Source organism: Mizuhopecten yessoensis, unplaced genomic scaffold (genome assembly GCF_002113885.1).
Source record: "Mizuhopecten yessoensis strain PY_sf001 unplaced genomic scaffold, ASM211388v2 scaffold6579, whole genome shotgun sequence".
NCBI classification, from domain to species: domain Eukaryota; kingdom Metazoa; phylum Mollusca; class Bivalvia; order Pectinida; family Pectinidae; genus Mizuhopecten; species Mizuhopecten yessoensis.
This window is the reverse complement of record NW_018406620.1, coordinates 273,092-290,146: the sequence shown is the minus strand read 5'-3', so window position 1 is coordinate 290,146 and position 17,055 is coordinate 273,092. Positions and strand designations below refer to the sequence as shown.

At 34.8% G+C, this 17,055-nt stretch overlaps 1 protein-coding gene across 7 annotated transcripts in view; it reads right to left on the bottom strand.

Annotated features, from left to right (window-relative positions):
* The window catches only part of LOC110452304 (proline-rich protein 5-like), a 43,795-nt gene extending 34,307 nt beyond the window's left edge, over window positions 1-9,488 (bottom strand). The window contains exons 1-4 of one of the 7 annotated variants that reach the window (XM_021500739.1): window positions 9,116-9,266; window positions 7,973-8,044; window positions 4,819-5,013; window positions 2,397-2,489 (exon numbers count right to left, since the gene is read on the bottom strand). The gene's annotated coding sequence lies outside the window, so the exon portion shown is untranslated. The other 6 variants (XM_021500736.1, XM_021500734.1, XM_021500738.1 and 3 more) reach the window with 6 other exon arrangements.
* Window positions 9,489-17,055: the final 7,567 nt, after the last annotated feature.

Here is a 17,055-nt window from a genome sequence, read left to right as displayed (position 1 = left end):
CTTCGATATGGACATTTTTGCGTTATGGTATGGTATAGGTTTCAACACTACAACATAGGGACTGCTGTCTGACATAGCCAGTTCTGTGGTGTGTGTCTTGCTTCATTATTATGTCACAGGCTTGTCAGGAAAGCTGTGACTCGGTGAAACGACAACATAATGATGTCCATTACGATACTGACGTCAGGCTGCAGAATATTTCCTCGTCAAAACATATTTATATTGCACAGCCTGTCATGGGCAATAAACATAGTTTTTAAGCTATGTCTGCACATAGAATACATGGACAAGAACACAATTGAGTTTAAAGACTGTACATCTTACACTTCATGTAAAGTTAACTAAAATGTTCTAAAATATTCTAATCTATTGCTTTAATATTTCATATTTATCGGTTTAAAATAAAGATATTGAAAAGAAATGTTAAAATATCTTCTCAAATTTTTAATTTTTAATTTGAAAATTTTAATATGAGTTAACTTGAAAGCTAACAGAACTTTGAACAACTGGCATCAGATTTCAAAATATTTATCAATATTTATAAACTCCACGTCCCTTCAACTCAAATGTTAAAATAAACTTTATCCTAATTGTCCTACTATAAGTACAAAACCGTAAAACTTTATAATCTTCATGTGATCCAGATTCAGAGTAGTGATCTCTATATGTAATGTATACTACGTACAGATGCAAATGTTGCACACGGTTGTAAAATGACCAGATGATACAAACAGGTTACAGAAACATTCGTTGTTGAATTATTGATTTGATATAATATCTGATAATAAATATCTCAATTCTGGTAGAAGTTTTATTTTATTTCAATACCCTGATAGATCCATATGACATTGTAAAACAGGCCTCATATATATTGACAGAAGTAGGCGAGACTGTTACATTTTCTATGGGAATATGATTTAAACAAATATTAGCAAGTACTGAGTGTAACAGAGACCGTTTCGAAGTCCATAAAACTACCCCTGCATTCGGGTTTGCACTTTCAATAACAATGAACTCAGTTTAGCTGACGTTACAGCTATATATATTTGAACCAATCAGAGGCCTCGGCAGCCATTTTGAATCATTAAAATAGAAATAGGCTTTTTAGTTTAATGCACACTTATATCTGCTGTGTATCAGTACCACAAAGTAGTAACATAGTTGGCGCAACAACTTACATTATTACAATAAAAGTCTCATTCTATCATAGACCACCTGGAATTCTAACTCTTTGACGATGGTCGGTTTATACAGTTTGCACGATACAGCACAAATTATAAATGTGAAAGTGTCAGCCAATCGGAAACCATTGTGGTCATCTTGAATCCCGAAACTTAAAAGTACATCGCCTGATCTAAAACATAGGGACTATTATGACGCCAAATTGGACACAAAGCAGATGAATCATTCGCCTCTCTATCTATTAAACTAATTGACCTACATATTCATTTGTGCTATTTGATCTGTATTCATAACATACACAGAATTCACTTAAACGTCGATTTAATGCCCCTCGTTGCATTTGCTAGCTCGCTTCACAACGGCATAGTTGAACGTTCACTTTTTTTACTGGTTCATTCATAAATTTGCATCGGATGCCTTCCAAACCCTTTCATAACCCAAGTAATTCGGTTGGACAAATAGTGGCAATACAATGATGAATTACTCTTATAATGCATACGTGCTTTTGAATTTATAAAAATCATTTTAGATACAAAACAAATGAGATATAATTAATATTAATTATTTTACCAATCTTAATTTTTAACACTAGTTCATATATAATGGAATTTCATAATGAGATAAACCAATGAGATTAACAGTTTAAATAGATATTTGTGCAGGGTTTTCGATCCGGCCAAGGTCTCATAAAGTCGGTTCTATAGATGAAGCAGCCGCTAAAGGGTTTCTATAAAAACTATCTCATAATCTGGACACGAAGTATGACACTACATCCCGGTCACATCATTCGGGCAAATCAGACTAACCCCGGCGACGCCATCAAAAGGGAAATACAGATAGTAGAACAGACAAAAAATGTCTGCAGCGTTGTCATATCACCTAGGATAATACAATGTAATTTACCAGTTAAGTGACGATCAAAATATGTATGTAAACAAAACTCTGTCGTATACTGCGTTCTACGTTCCTAACATTTACAATGTATATAAACAATTTGAGTACATATGTTATGAATTTAAAACATCAGTAAAACGCAGTAAGCCGTTTCTGTGTTGTTAAAATGTATCTGAAGCTGTTACTGACACCTGTTAGATCCACACTCATAATATCCGACAACGTACATGCTACTTTATGAAAGTCATCGTGGACGAAATATCATATGCATAGATGTTTATGACAAGTTAATGACGAGACTTGTAAATATATTTACATACCAGCAATGCGTGTATCACATGTCGGTGTGTCCTGCACTAGAACCCTATACACGGCTATTTCGAAGGCTGTTTCGTGTCTATGGGGATCTCAATCTGTAAAATAATATAAAAAAACAACACGCAAGTTACGTTCGCTGTGATGGTATTCTATCAAAGCTAATTTCAACAACGCTAGCTTGACTGAGATTTCACAGCGGAACTGCCATTGACTCAAGTGAAGGACAAAAACAACCACTTATTGCTTATTTTTATAAAATACATACATATCTATGTAGCTAGAGCGAGGCGACACTGGGGTGAAGTGAACGACTCTTATAGTGGTTTCAGATTGCCTCACTAAAATATTTCTTTCTCTTTTTAAAAAAAAAATAAGTAAAGGAGACAGACATACACCAGAACGTCAACACACCATGACGAACAGTCAGTTCCCCAGTTCATGTGTCTACTATATGACATTACAAATCTGTGAATGGAGTTCATATTTTAGTTTCGTAGACTCAAAACATTCTCTTGATGTCAGAAATAATGAATTGTAAATAAAGAGCCTACTGTTGGTTTTTGTTGTGTTTAAATGTATCACATTTTGCTTTAGGTATAATAAAGCTAACAGTACCCAGTAAGTAGTTACCCAACTGTCATTATGTAGGTATACAGACATTCCTTTTACCTGACCAAATATACTGATAAGTGCCTTTGAGAGTAAATAAGGCTCTTATTACTCATATTAAGCTGAATGGGGCCCGTCGTCGTCACCGTCAATTAACAATGTTATCAGCTCTTGTCTGCCACACGTGTGTTTAAGACGCCTTTAGAGAAAATTACTTTCCAGATTAAACCTCAGACACAGATATATATTTCCTACCCGGTAAATTAACTGCTACAAGTCCACTACAATGAATTATTTTGGTTGATTTTAATGAAAGAGGTAAAAGTACATGCATTCGGTCCTTGTTTTAACACAGGATTAAATTTAGACATTTATATATGTTTGTATCGTAGGTCACGTGAAACAAATTACAGAAAAATACTTTACAGATAAAAAATCAACATTCAGTGTGGATTAGCATACACAAATTAAGCGATAAATTAAAACACGAATAATATAATCTACATAGTTTAAAAATATTTATCTTTTAATTTATCTGAAACTACTGATATTAGAAAATACCAAAATGCCAAATCACTGATACATCACTGCTTACTGGCACTGTTTCAATATTCGTAAATATTTATTTCCGTGGTATTGTTTTAAGGAGTGAAACAGAAAGTATACCACAACCTCATCATACAAGGACTGAGTTGAAATGAGTTTGGCTACGAAGGACAAAAGAATGAAATTTTAAAAGTGTCACAATAAACAGGACGTGAATCATGTTAAAGGTTAAGCGTTTCCGGCGCCACATATGGTACCCACCATGACGTCTCTCGTCAAACAATGATATTGTGCAGCTAATCAACGATCTAACAAAAGGTAAAGAAGTCGACACTGCTTTATAATTGTTGACAAGCCGGTTATGCTGATGACCTACGCTTATTCAACGCCTACTGAAGCGTCTCTGGTAGACAGCCCTGACTACGTAATATATTTGTCAAGATGACACATCTATGCTGCAAATCCTGCTTGCTACTTAAAACATTAACTAGAGCAGCACATCGATTGTTATACGTAAGGAAGGGCAAGCCGGTATGTTACTACTAAAGAAAGAATAAAATTAATTATCCTGAAATCAGTATTCTTGTACAATACTGTCCTTTCTAGAATAATTACTAAAATGCAAAGAAAGGAAACACCTACTTGAAATAAGATGAAACTTTACGATGCAAAAAAACAAAACAAAAAAGTAAACTTTTTCCTGCTCGTTTTATAAGGTTCAAGTTTTACTCGGAGGGATCCCTTAACAATAGTAAACGTACTTTGCTATATCGAATTTAACGAGTGATTATTAGCAAATATGATAAGGATCCGATTTGCAAATCCCTTTCACTGTAAGTGATGTCTTACATTGACAAGTTTTATGATACATGTACGGGATTATCAACATAGTACTTACAAGTAACAAGAATTGATTCCATTATATTAAGTCCGACGAGTGCCAATTTTCAACTCATATCACCTCCGAGACGTAACCTATTTCGCTCTGTCGTCTGACCTTGTGACTAGTTATGTGTCTGATAGTAGCTGATTCTGTTGTTCAACAATAGTTAGGATTTGTCATTAGGACAGAAATGTCAGCTTTGGACTTCAAATGACTTCAAAAACGTAGAAATCAGGGGAAAACACCAAATGATATATACTTCCCGCCTGTTATACACAGCAACCAGACGGCATGCCAAACTTCGTGTTATATCCAGGGCTGTTGTATAGGAAACGTATTTTATATCTACGTAATACATATATGCTCTTGTTAACAGGTTTACTTACTTTTATTGGTACATGTACATACTCATTAGTGCTATCACAGCTGTAACGTTTACGCCTGATAAACGACGCTCACATACCTTCCGTCAGGTTGGTTGCTACTCGATTTATCTCTAACTTCTTATAATCTAAATTCCCAATACAGCATGAGGCAGTTTCGATAGGTAGGCATTTTAGACAAGCCAAGATTTCTCACCGCTGTCAAAAACAAAATTTTGTAAGGGCGTCTTATACAAATTACTGTACTATGAAAGATTGTGAGTTAGGAATAAATTCCTAATACAGAACAGAGTGGTTTCGTTTGGGAGGCTTTGAACAAGATTTAACCGCTGTCAAAAAACAAGGACATCTTAAACAAATTACTTTACTCTGAAAGCTTTATTTAGATATCATTTTGCAATTAAACTTATATCTTAATGGTTGAGGTCAAAAAATGTATATTGATAACATGTTACACACATAAACGCATACACATATACATTACAGCATACTGAGACACGTCTTAAAAGACCCGAGCTGTTACAATGTAATAGGACACCAAAACCTATAATACCTCACCAATCGAGTGATAACAAACGTTGAGGCTCTAAATAAGGGTTGATTAAAAGGTGGAGTCAGTAGATTTGTTGATATGTATTGAAGCATATTAATGGCAAGCTATTATAATAATTAATACCCAAAAAAGGATAACACAATTATAAGAGTTATCTTAAATTTGAATAGAGATATCTTTAAATTATTTTGTTATATATTATATAATTTGGCAATATATATATATATATATATATGTCTTTAAATAAATTGACGATATCACATGTAATTTGATTTTAGATATATTTTTTTAAATTAATTGACGATATCTCATACAGTTTGGTAAAAAATACATCTTTTAAAAAAATGACGATATCTCATACTATTTGAAATAGATATATCTTTAAAAGATTTGACGATATATCTTTGTTTGGTAACAGATATATCTTTAAGTATAACAGAGATATATGTAAATGAAGTAAAAGATACATTCGAATTTAGCAGAGATATGTCATATGATAAATTATGATAGATCAATTAGTGTCTGAGATATGTCCTAAAGTATATGAGATATCTATGTTATGTAATAAATGTGAAGTTTGCGATCCATTCTTTCTTTCACTAAGATAATAACGTATCATTATTTACTATTTAGCATAACTCATTATAAATGATATCTTTTTTCCTAAGAATGCGCTGCAGCATGTCTATGGAATTTGCGTTGTAAGGATAAGCACTAGTCGTAATGAACGATCCATTTAAACAGGTATGAATCGTCATCATTGCAGTGCCGTTTTGTGAACTTCATCTTGAGAAAACAAACCTACTCGATTTCGAATTGAAAGCATAAAATGTTCAACATCACCAAAGATCTTAGAAAGAAAAATGTTATTAAACAGTGCCAAAAATAAAATTTCAACATTCCAGGATGTCCCCTTTAAACAACTTGATACTTTGGTATCTCGCTCAAGAAACGAGGTCACACATTTTTCAGAAAGCGTCCAAACCTGTTAACTGAAACATTCAAGTCAATACAATAGGTCCGACTTCAAGTCATTATCTCAATTTTGTATGAATAGTTTTACACGTTAACACACTAGTGTTCCGCAGACCCTTACAAGCACTAGAGAAGACACGACTCGTGCCCATAGGGCTTTCATTGGCCTACTCAATCTACAGGTAACATATATATATATAGGTGTATCCCAGGTTATTTAAGTACGGTACAAAGTTATATATACATGTTATAAATGTACACGATTACAGGAATGAGAAATTTGTTGATACTGTCATTTAAGCAGTCGATTTCAATATGGAATTAATGTGAACATTTTGATATACCACACACGGGTCTTAGCTATGTACTTATACGCTACAGGTAAAAATGTGAAAATGTAATATCTGTTGATTAACTTAGACATAAATCAGCTAGTAAAATAGAAGAAAGGTGTTTTAGGTATGCCACTACCATAACAACAACATCGCGACAGATTTTCCCCTGCCATTTACATGTGGTGAACAAGAACACTTAATTTAAGTTGATAAAATAAAAGTTACTTTTAATTTTTAACGTCCCAAAAACGTAAGGTCATACCGGGCCATGCGGTAAATTAACTTTTTAAAAAGGAATGACGCTGATGTTTGGTTGCTTTGTTTATTTGCATAGGGGTTGTGTCTCGGTAATGCCACATGAAAACGATGTCCACGGTTGATAGAAACACTTAAATAAACAATGTTGTAGACAATGAAACGATAAAGAGGAAAACCAAACAAATCTGCATGTCGACCACATTAGTCGCTTCATACGATAATGTAGCGGGATAAATCAGGTCTAGTGTTTTCTCAAAGATTCAGATGAAATAATTTGAATATAAAGGTTCAACCAATATTACTTGGTACTTATACAGTGAGGTAGCTGACTGTAAGAATCTCGTATTGCTAAGAATAGAGATATGTCTGTCTAATGTCAAAATAAACCTCTACGAGATACCGTTAAAAAGCAAACCCGTTTGAAAGTGTAAATATCGGAATGAGTGTATCGTAGCGGGGACATTTGCACTATTTGTATTAAATTAGGTCAGACTTTTCTTAATTACAATATCAAATTGTAAATTTATGACCACTAGAAAGCATGATTTGTCTTAGGTGTGTTAGTTTTTAATTTTGTGTCGCAGAAAAGATACTTCAGTTTGAATATTTTTACATGTATCAAGTCAAATAGTCAACACTACTGTACAGTATGACACTGAGGAAGTTTACACACATGTGTCACAAATGACTTACCACGTACTTCCTCATTTGGACTAAAGTTCATGGGCTAAACATCCGTGTACAGTACATGTAAGATGGTTTTCAATACCTTCTGTCACCATACAGAACACATGGAGCACACACACCAACTTAATATATAAATATACATGTAGGGAGAGGTGAAATGTAAGTAGGAACGTGTAGTTAAATACAAATTAAGATAATTGTGGATCTTATGAGAATAAGAGATATGAAATAGTAATTGTCTTCATGGAGTATTTTCCTTTGTTATGAATTCCTCAAAACAGATTTCAAATGATCATCAAATGACAAGCATCACAAATGCAATTTATGAAACGTGTTAAGAATTACCTACCTTTCAATCCGCATCCTTTACGTATTGATGGCCTTCATGGCACGTGTGAACATTGGTTCATGTTGTTCGATTCTAAAATATGAAAAACGAAGACTAATAAATACACAAACGAGATGTGAAACAATAGGCATAAATCGTACAGCTAATCACCATACAAATGCAGTAAGGTGCTATGTAGCAGACCTTTGAGACGAAATTCCAATAAGTTAAATTTCCAGCCAGATGAGATGATCGTAAAAGGAAAACTACAACTAAAAAAGACATCCTGCTCGGTTGTTGATGTAGTGATATTTTCACTTAACGAAACCGGAAAACTCACTTTTTCAGTTGTGACTTTTTATTATTTGTAACATGACTTGCTTGGTATACCTGACTTCACAGAGGCGAACACTTGGTAATTCGTTAATACACCACAAGGTGATACCGGGGTTTCTAACCGGCGTTTACGTTCTGCTTTTTCTTAGTCGCCTTGATCGTTGAGTGTCAGTGGTTGTCAAAAGGCAAAGTGTGCACTTGATTTGATAGCTAATCCCAACACTGGCACCAATATTTCCAAGTCAGTACTTGTAATAATGTGGTGTATAAAGCTTTTCTCTTGTTAAATATTGAACCAAACACGGTCTTTTTCTCGTTATAAAAATAAGAAATTCAAATCACTATTAAATATTTCATTATAAGTAACAAAAATCCTGAAAATACCCTCCCTGGTTATTGATCGACAATATAACAATACTAGATCAGTTCGTTCTATAAGATATAACACAATTAGGTATAAATTAATAACGCGTAATTTCCAGTGAATTCCTCATCCCATGAGAATAAAATCGACATCAGTGCTCTATCATGTCACATTTCAGTTGTAGATACATGTATTCCCACGTGCACCATTAGAGGTTGCCATTTTACATCCGTATCCGTGTTGTAGACAGAAATAGTCAATATCCCATATATTCACAACGTAGAGTAAAAACGCGTGTTACTGTAAGAAACCACTTGTATGCTGCATAAATCAAAATAGAAAATTAACGTTAACATCTAAATATTGACAAATTTTAAACTTCTTTTTGTAAAACGACTGACATGCTTACAAAGGTCGCAAGCCACTTGCAGAACAATTTGGCTATAACAATATAAATATCTTACACTGAAAATATCACTCTCCTGTCCCAGTCCTTAGTGTTTAGTAGTGTGTCCTCGACCCTGAACCGCTATCTGTATTGCCGGCCCTGATGACTAGCATATCTATGCCGGCACGTGGAGTACGTACTTCCTATACAAAATCAACACAAACAAAACAAACCTGTCCGAGAGTGTACACCGTCATATCCACAACGTCGTCCGGTTTCTACACATATAGAAAGAGTCTCGTATATATAGAGTATCACTACATAGTGTAAATGCGAAGGTTTTAATGTTTCTTGTTACATAATCCAATATCTGCATCTACAAATCCTGTATACTCTCAATCAGTCACCGTCTGTTTCGTTCAGTGTGTCAGAACAGGACGAAACTATATATAAACACCAGACAGCCGTGGTTTAGGCCGAATACTGCTATTTTAGGTGTATTTTCTATTACTAGAACCGTACACCGTAAGCATGCCTTTGTGCTAACAATTTTTTGCCCTAGGTCGAGATTTCCGGATGACAGAATTTGCGGTTGATGCATGCTTGAGTGGTTTATGACAACTGGTTTGCAGCCATGCGTGTCCACCAATAACACACCATGTTATAGAACTACCACTTTTGCATTTTGTCTTACTTTTAATTACACGTAAAAGACCACGATACGTATGCTTAAGGATGTAGATGAACGACACTTATCTTTGCAAACTGAATAAAACTTCACAAATTAAAGCTAACTTACTTGCCATACGTGTTCATCCCGGACGCCTCTGTAAACAGCAATCCAACAGTACTATAACAATGTTTATGAATATCCGTTCATGACTTCATTTTTATTGATAAATAATTCGGAAAATATAAACAGGGAAAAATAATCAATCAGGAAACTTGCATGTGATATTGATGTTTCTATATAGGTACGTTCAACCAGGCCAAATACGGAATCTATTTCCATTCCTTTAACACACGATTGAGTACCTGATTTATCAAGTCAACATCGCCATGGCAAGTTAGCTTCACGTAAAGTAATTATTTCTTTTTCTTCCGATATTTTTCATGGAATTTCGTATCCTGTATTCCTATAGATTCATAATTATTATCTAAATGTAAGAAATTTGACATTTTTAAAAAAAATATCAAATATTTCAATACGAAAAAGGGAGTAGGAGAAGAAACAGATTTAATCTAGCTATGCGTATAACTGATGAATGCATTTCTGATCGGAATATGAGATCGATGGGTTGCGGACCTGTTTGATCACAAACATACGAGAACCATGCTGACGAATCTTAGATTTTGCTGGAATAGTCACATGCAAATCTAAAGCTACACTGTAGAATATCGGGGTTTAATACTCTGTATGCCTAGGGTCAATTGTAATTATTTGTGTCAATATTTGTAGACGAAAGACCTGAAGTGGGCACAAGTCTGAGAACCCCTGTGATGGAAAGCTGAACCATTCACAGACAATCTGGCATTCCAAGCTTGATGTGAGGAGAGATAAATTAATTACCTCTTATTTGCCGTTGTTTTATATATAAAAACTTGTTTTGTTCTTTTCCTTTTCGTCTTGTTTTCGATCGTTAATGTTTGATTTTATGTCAACTTCAATTATTCTCAAAACGATAAGTACTCTAACGACAATCAATTCTGTAAAAGTATTGAGTTTTATTGCTTTTCTTCTATTCAAACATTAGCACGGCTTATCTTTTCATCATAGGATGTCAAATATGTTTGAAAGGTCTTTGAAACTTACATGTTTGCCGATTTCAAAAACATTTAAATATAATCAATGTTCTATTTGCACTAGCGCAATTAACCCGTCTGAGCTTAAATGTCCATTCATTGCATATGTCAAATACCAAAATATGTCTGCTTTTTTTCTGATTTAAAAAAACCAAAACGAAATAATTTTAGTATTTAATCTAAGGTTAAAGAAATAGGATATGGTAAATGAGCTCTCGAACAAAATATCATATTACGCTAAACAAGATGTAAAATACTAGTCATATTCTGAGCATGCAAATGACACCGTGATTTTCATCATCATTTTTAAATCAGTTTATCGGTGTGAGTTTTTCGCCAGGGCCAAGAAGTTCAAAGTATTGTTAACTTAACAAAAAGTTAACACAGAACTTTAATCAGGTATACTTTCACACAAAAAGTGAAATTGAAATAAGCGTTGCATTAATGGAGATTCATAGTAATCTGCTGAAGATAGGACACATAAAATATTTTGTAACATTTCTTTATTTTGTTAAAAAAGGTCAACAAAGTTTACAAAACAAATGTTAAGCTTATCAGCCATTGAGATTTGGACCCTGGTGTGTTTACACATTTACGAAACAGAATACTTGCATTTTAAACATCTACCATACCAAACGTATAACGTTGTATTTCTTCGTGTATCTGGCAATTTATATTAAAAAATCGATCGGATCGTTAATCTGACACGTCCCTGTGCTCCCAGTGTTAAACTGAAATGCAAACAAGCCCGTTATGAACTATATTGAATCACAGCTCAAGAGTCTTGTTTGTTTATTATATTAGCTTGGGACTTTTATCTACTTACTGCGTTGTTGAATGAACACATTCCTAATTTTGTCCCAATAGCAGGTACCTAGTTCAAGTGATAAGGGTTTCCTGACCCTTCAAGATTTCAATTGCCATTTCTTTCAATTGTGCAATAGTTAAAATCTACAAACAGTAATGTCATAACAACATGGGTTACTGTTAATCGGATTATACTTGTAACACATTGAGGATTTGAAAACTTTGTAAGCTATTTTGCACTAATGTGTAAAAACAGATACGTGATTGTGAAAAGATTTATATAGCACAACTAAAAGAATATTGTAGCAGTTGTTATATATGTACCGTAATGACAACTACTGATGACACTACTTTGAATGGTCATCACATTGAAATGCATTACAATGACAAGGTCGCCAGTTATCCCGAATGGTTCATATTACTCTGACAACGGAAGGAATCGCTGGAAAAACTGGGGTCAGTACGAGAGGGAACATAGAGGAGTCAAATGTTGCAATTAAGAGAAGTATATCGAGTTTGTTCTCTCTTGTAGAAATTTAAAATAACTAAATGAACACAGCACTGCTAACAACGATGGGTTTATACATTTGGCATTCGTTTTTATATGTTAATGCGTATTCTCTGTAATATCTTCAAATTAATCGGAGTCGTTTTACCTGTTTCACGTTCAGCATTGCAGGTAATCGCAGCAACTGCTTCACCAGTTTTCAATATAATAGCCTCCCCCTTTCCCCCCCTTATTAATAATTACACTATACATTAAAAACATGAAATGTCGGAACAATGAACACAACTAAGTGACAGACATGGTGAGGTTATAAGAAAGAGGACATTGGTTAAGTACAGTCAGCTTTATTTTAAGTGACGAGTGATGAGGAGCGGTCTACATGAACGGACCACAAAAAAAAACAACAGTACCTAACCACTAACCACTAACACACAGTCCGTTGGATGAGACTATAAATGTTAGCCCGTGTGAGAACTGTCCAACCTCGCACGAAAAGGATCCTTCTAATCCTTCTCTCCTCTGTCCTACCTTTCTATACCTTCGTTCCATACATTATTCCTCCTACTCATTTTCCTAGCTTTCTTCGTCTGCTGGATAACCGAACCTCTCGGTAGTGAAGCGGACGTAATACCGATCACTCAATCAATCACTTACACTATGAACGAAAGCAAATTAACCAGCATATCGCCTAAAACACACATACACGCATACAGTACACACATAGAAATACAAACTATATGTCCTTAAATGACCTTAGCTGTTAACAGGACGTTAAACCTTATCAAAAACCAAACCAAACTTTGATCATTCATGTCTCAAACATCACCAAGTGACCAATATCACATCCTGCTTCGAATGCTGTATTTGACCGAAGATGAGTAAGATGTCACATCAAAATACCTAATCACCTAATAGCCTGAATGTGGTTGTCTTAAGTTTACTACATCCTACATTTCCATATGATGTATACGTGAGGATGACACAAAATGCATAACCTTAGCCGTGGAATGCATACATTGTATATCTATCTAGCCAAAGTGAGGCACGCTAGTAATGGATGACTTACCATAGTTTCCTTAATTTGGGACGCTATATCACTTCCTGTCGAGTATTCGTATTACAGTTTACCGGAAATTGTTCGCTGCAGCTTAAATTTCGCATTTTTCGCCCTCCGATAGCCACAACATTGCGTATATAAAACGTTTTTGAGTGCGGTTGTCACATCATTGCTTACCCTTGCAGCAATATTCGAGTATGCGAGTATGATTGCTTCCCATGGCTTACCTAGCCGATTGGAGTATGAGAGTAGGATTGCTTCACCATGTCTTTCCTAGCAGATTGGAGGATGAGAGTATGATTGCTTCACCATGCCTTACCTAGCAGATTGGGGTATGAGAGTATGATCACTTCACCATGGCTTACCTAGCAGATTAGAGTATGAGAGTATGCTCGCTTCACCATGGCGTACCTAGCAGATTGGAGAATGCGAGTATGATTGCCTCACCATGGCTTACCCAGCAGATTGGAGTATGGTAGGATTGCTTCACCATGGCTTACCTAGCAGATTGGAGTATGAGAGTATGATTGCTTTACCATGGCTTACCTAGCAGATTGGAGTATGAAAGTATGATTGCTTCACCATGGCTTACCTAGCAGATTGGAGTATGAAAGTATGATTGCTTCACCATGGCTTACCTAGCAGATTAGAGTATGAGAGTAGGATTGCTTCACCATGGCTTACCTAGCAGATTGGGGTATGAGAGTATGATTGCTTTACCATGGCTTACCCAGCAGATTGGAGTATGAAAGTATGATTGCTTCACCATGGCTTACCTAGCAGATTGGAGTATGAGAGTAGGATTGCTTCACCATGGCTTACCTAGCAGATTAGAGTATGAGAGTAGGATTGCTTCACCATGGCTTACCTAGCAGATTGGAGTATGAGAGTATGATTGCTTCACCATGGCTAAACTAGCAGATTGGAGTATGGTAGGATTGCTTCACCATGGCTTACCTAGCAGATTGGAGTATGAGAGTAGGATTGCTTCACCATGGCTTACCTAGCAGATTGGGTTTGGTGCCTACATCATCCTGTAAGATTTCAGTGTGTTTGCCCCTTTATGTCGTTCCCTAGTTTTATCTTAAGTTGCATAAGATTGCTCCTTCGTGCATTAACCTAGCTTACATACCTGTCCAAATAATAATTAAATAATTTATATGATATACTGAACTCGTGAGGTGTTTTAAGGCAAGAGCAATATCAACTAATTGAGAAAGCTGAGTAAGGTATGAGGAATCCCCCCCCCCCCNCGGGGGATAACTCTCACACACCGTTAAACGTCTCATATAGATTTCTTTATTATATATGAAGTCTTTCATCTAGAAGTTTATAAAAGAGTCTATGATGTTATATCAACATGTGTAAACCAAAAGGTGCATGTTTCTTCACATTACCTCGTTTATAGTGAATACTTAAAAACAATCGAATGAATTGTCATATTTATGTTAGCTCTAAGTCCCTCATATATGTTACACAAGCCTAACAATAAAGGATAATAATAATAAGCGATTATGCTGATAGTATAAATCGCTTTTGATAGCTATTCGTTCATACGTTTTTGTTCGTATAAGCAGTAAAACGTCAGATAGTTTGAAAAGCATATACTTTCTTCCGTAGCAATGTGCAAAAGTATAAAACAAGACAGTTCTTTACAAGAATTTTAACATCTGACACACGACACATGTCATGTATATCTTGATCGAATTCTTATAATGTCATATCTACAAACATATATTGCAAAAGGTACAAAGCACATCTTACCATATTGTTTTAAAACATCAAACGCATTCAAAACTACGCTATAATATTTTGATACATTCTGTGAGCGTGTTTTCATAAAATCAAATCGGTCGACTGTTTCATTTAAACAAAAAACACTGATAAATATGCAGTATCATCGCGTGCTAGCAAATTGCATACATATCATGTTTGTTGACACTTAAGCCGCAGTCGACTGATATAATCGATATTGGACCTGAAAATAAACTAATTTTGCGAAATTTATACCGTCCATGAGTAGCACGAACAGGCCTACACATCGTATTATTACATATTACATGGCGAGATTGTCTCCTAAACTATTTGTCAAAGTGCGCTTAGCACGACACACCCGTCAATGTTAGACGCTAGTGAGGTCCCTCTAAATAAGACATTGTAATTGCTTACTTGATACTGGAAACACCATCAGAGACCAATATCGGAAAATGTTAAGTTGGCAAATGAACCTGGAATTCATCTTTTACATGCAATCTAGATCAAGATATACGATTGTGTGTAAATTGAACATTCTGTATTAGGGATACACGTAATACACATTTATTATATAATCTCAGATTGTCTAATGTAAACGGTGCTATCAATCCTGTAGTCGTTGATATTAACACGTTTTCCGATCAATATAGGTTTTGTACCTCCTCGAGATTTGTAATATAGTATTTATGAAGGGTCCCTGTACCATTGCACCGTGGATTTAATAATATACGGAAACCTCCCTATAATTTCGTTTTTGAAATAACTGTAGCATTGTTGGGCCAGAACCCTTCCGTTAACTGATAAGCTCAGTCGGTTAGAGGGTTAGTATAACAATCTGAAGTCCAGTGTTCGAATCTCAGTCAAGTCCCGCTGACATTTTTCACTCAGAACACTGTTGCTGATTTTTTTTGTTATTTATTTCACCTTTGCTATTTCTTTAAAAAAGTTTCTTTTCAGAACTGATTTATCAAAGCTATAGACATACCGGGAAAACAATTCCGTGTGTAGTTACAGCATTTGGCAGTGGTACGATCATTATTAATAAAAGTTTAATTGTTTTTCACGACTAAATAAAACATTAAATAATTACTAATATTTTACTTTGTTCTAATGTCATTATACATGTACATGTAAAACATGATATATTATAACTTGTGGTTTGTGACATAATCACAGCCAGAATAATGAATATCACTATTCTAATTTCCATAGCATCAATGTTAGAAGATCAATATCTGTGATATTAGAAGGTAGTTCGCCCTCGGCATAGCTGTTGTGTACAATAGAGCATCGATATTCTTTGGTACTAGCAAATGGAACTGGATTGTAAGAACGCTAAATTTCTGAAATATTTTTATATAGAAAAAAGACAATGTATCCCTTATCAATCCAAATAGACAACGTGATAGGTGGTGACTCGGTTAATGATAATTCATTGTTTATTGTTCTAATACAGACTGACGACTACTGCAAAAAAAGTTTTTTTCGAAAATGATACATTTTTGCGATAACCAGCTAAGAGCTTCATTGACGCATATTCATTTAATAAATACACGTGGGTGGTCGAGGTCATTTGATGGTCTATGTCTTTTTTTATGTTCATAACAGTGCTTTGTGGTTTTGTTGTCATTACCATGCTGTCATTACCATGCATTACCATGCTATTACTTTTTGACATAGATTTACACGGAGGATGTCACCGATGAAACTGATGTTGAAAATGTTTAGGGCGCATCTCAAAATACGTCTTACGTATATTTGCACTAAGACATTACACATATTTTAAACGATTTGAAATCGAAAAATAAATATGATTCATTTTTAGAATATCACCAAAAATGAAAAATGTCACTGATGAGCATTCAGTGACTTCCTTATTCGGTATCAGTATCGTTTTCTGCACTTACAGCAAGTGTTTACGCCAGTAGCAGTTGATTAAAGCCTTTACAGGGGTGAATTAACAAGTCAAATAACTTGTAAAAAGAAAAATGACAACTGGTCGTGTTTGTGTTTTTCCTAAATTATATTTTTTACGATAATATAGTTTATATGTAACTTATAAAGCATACAGTTCTCATCCTCATCT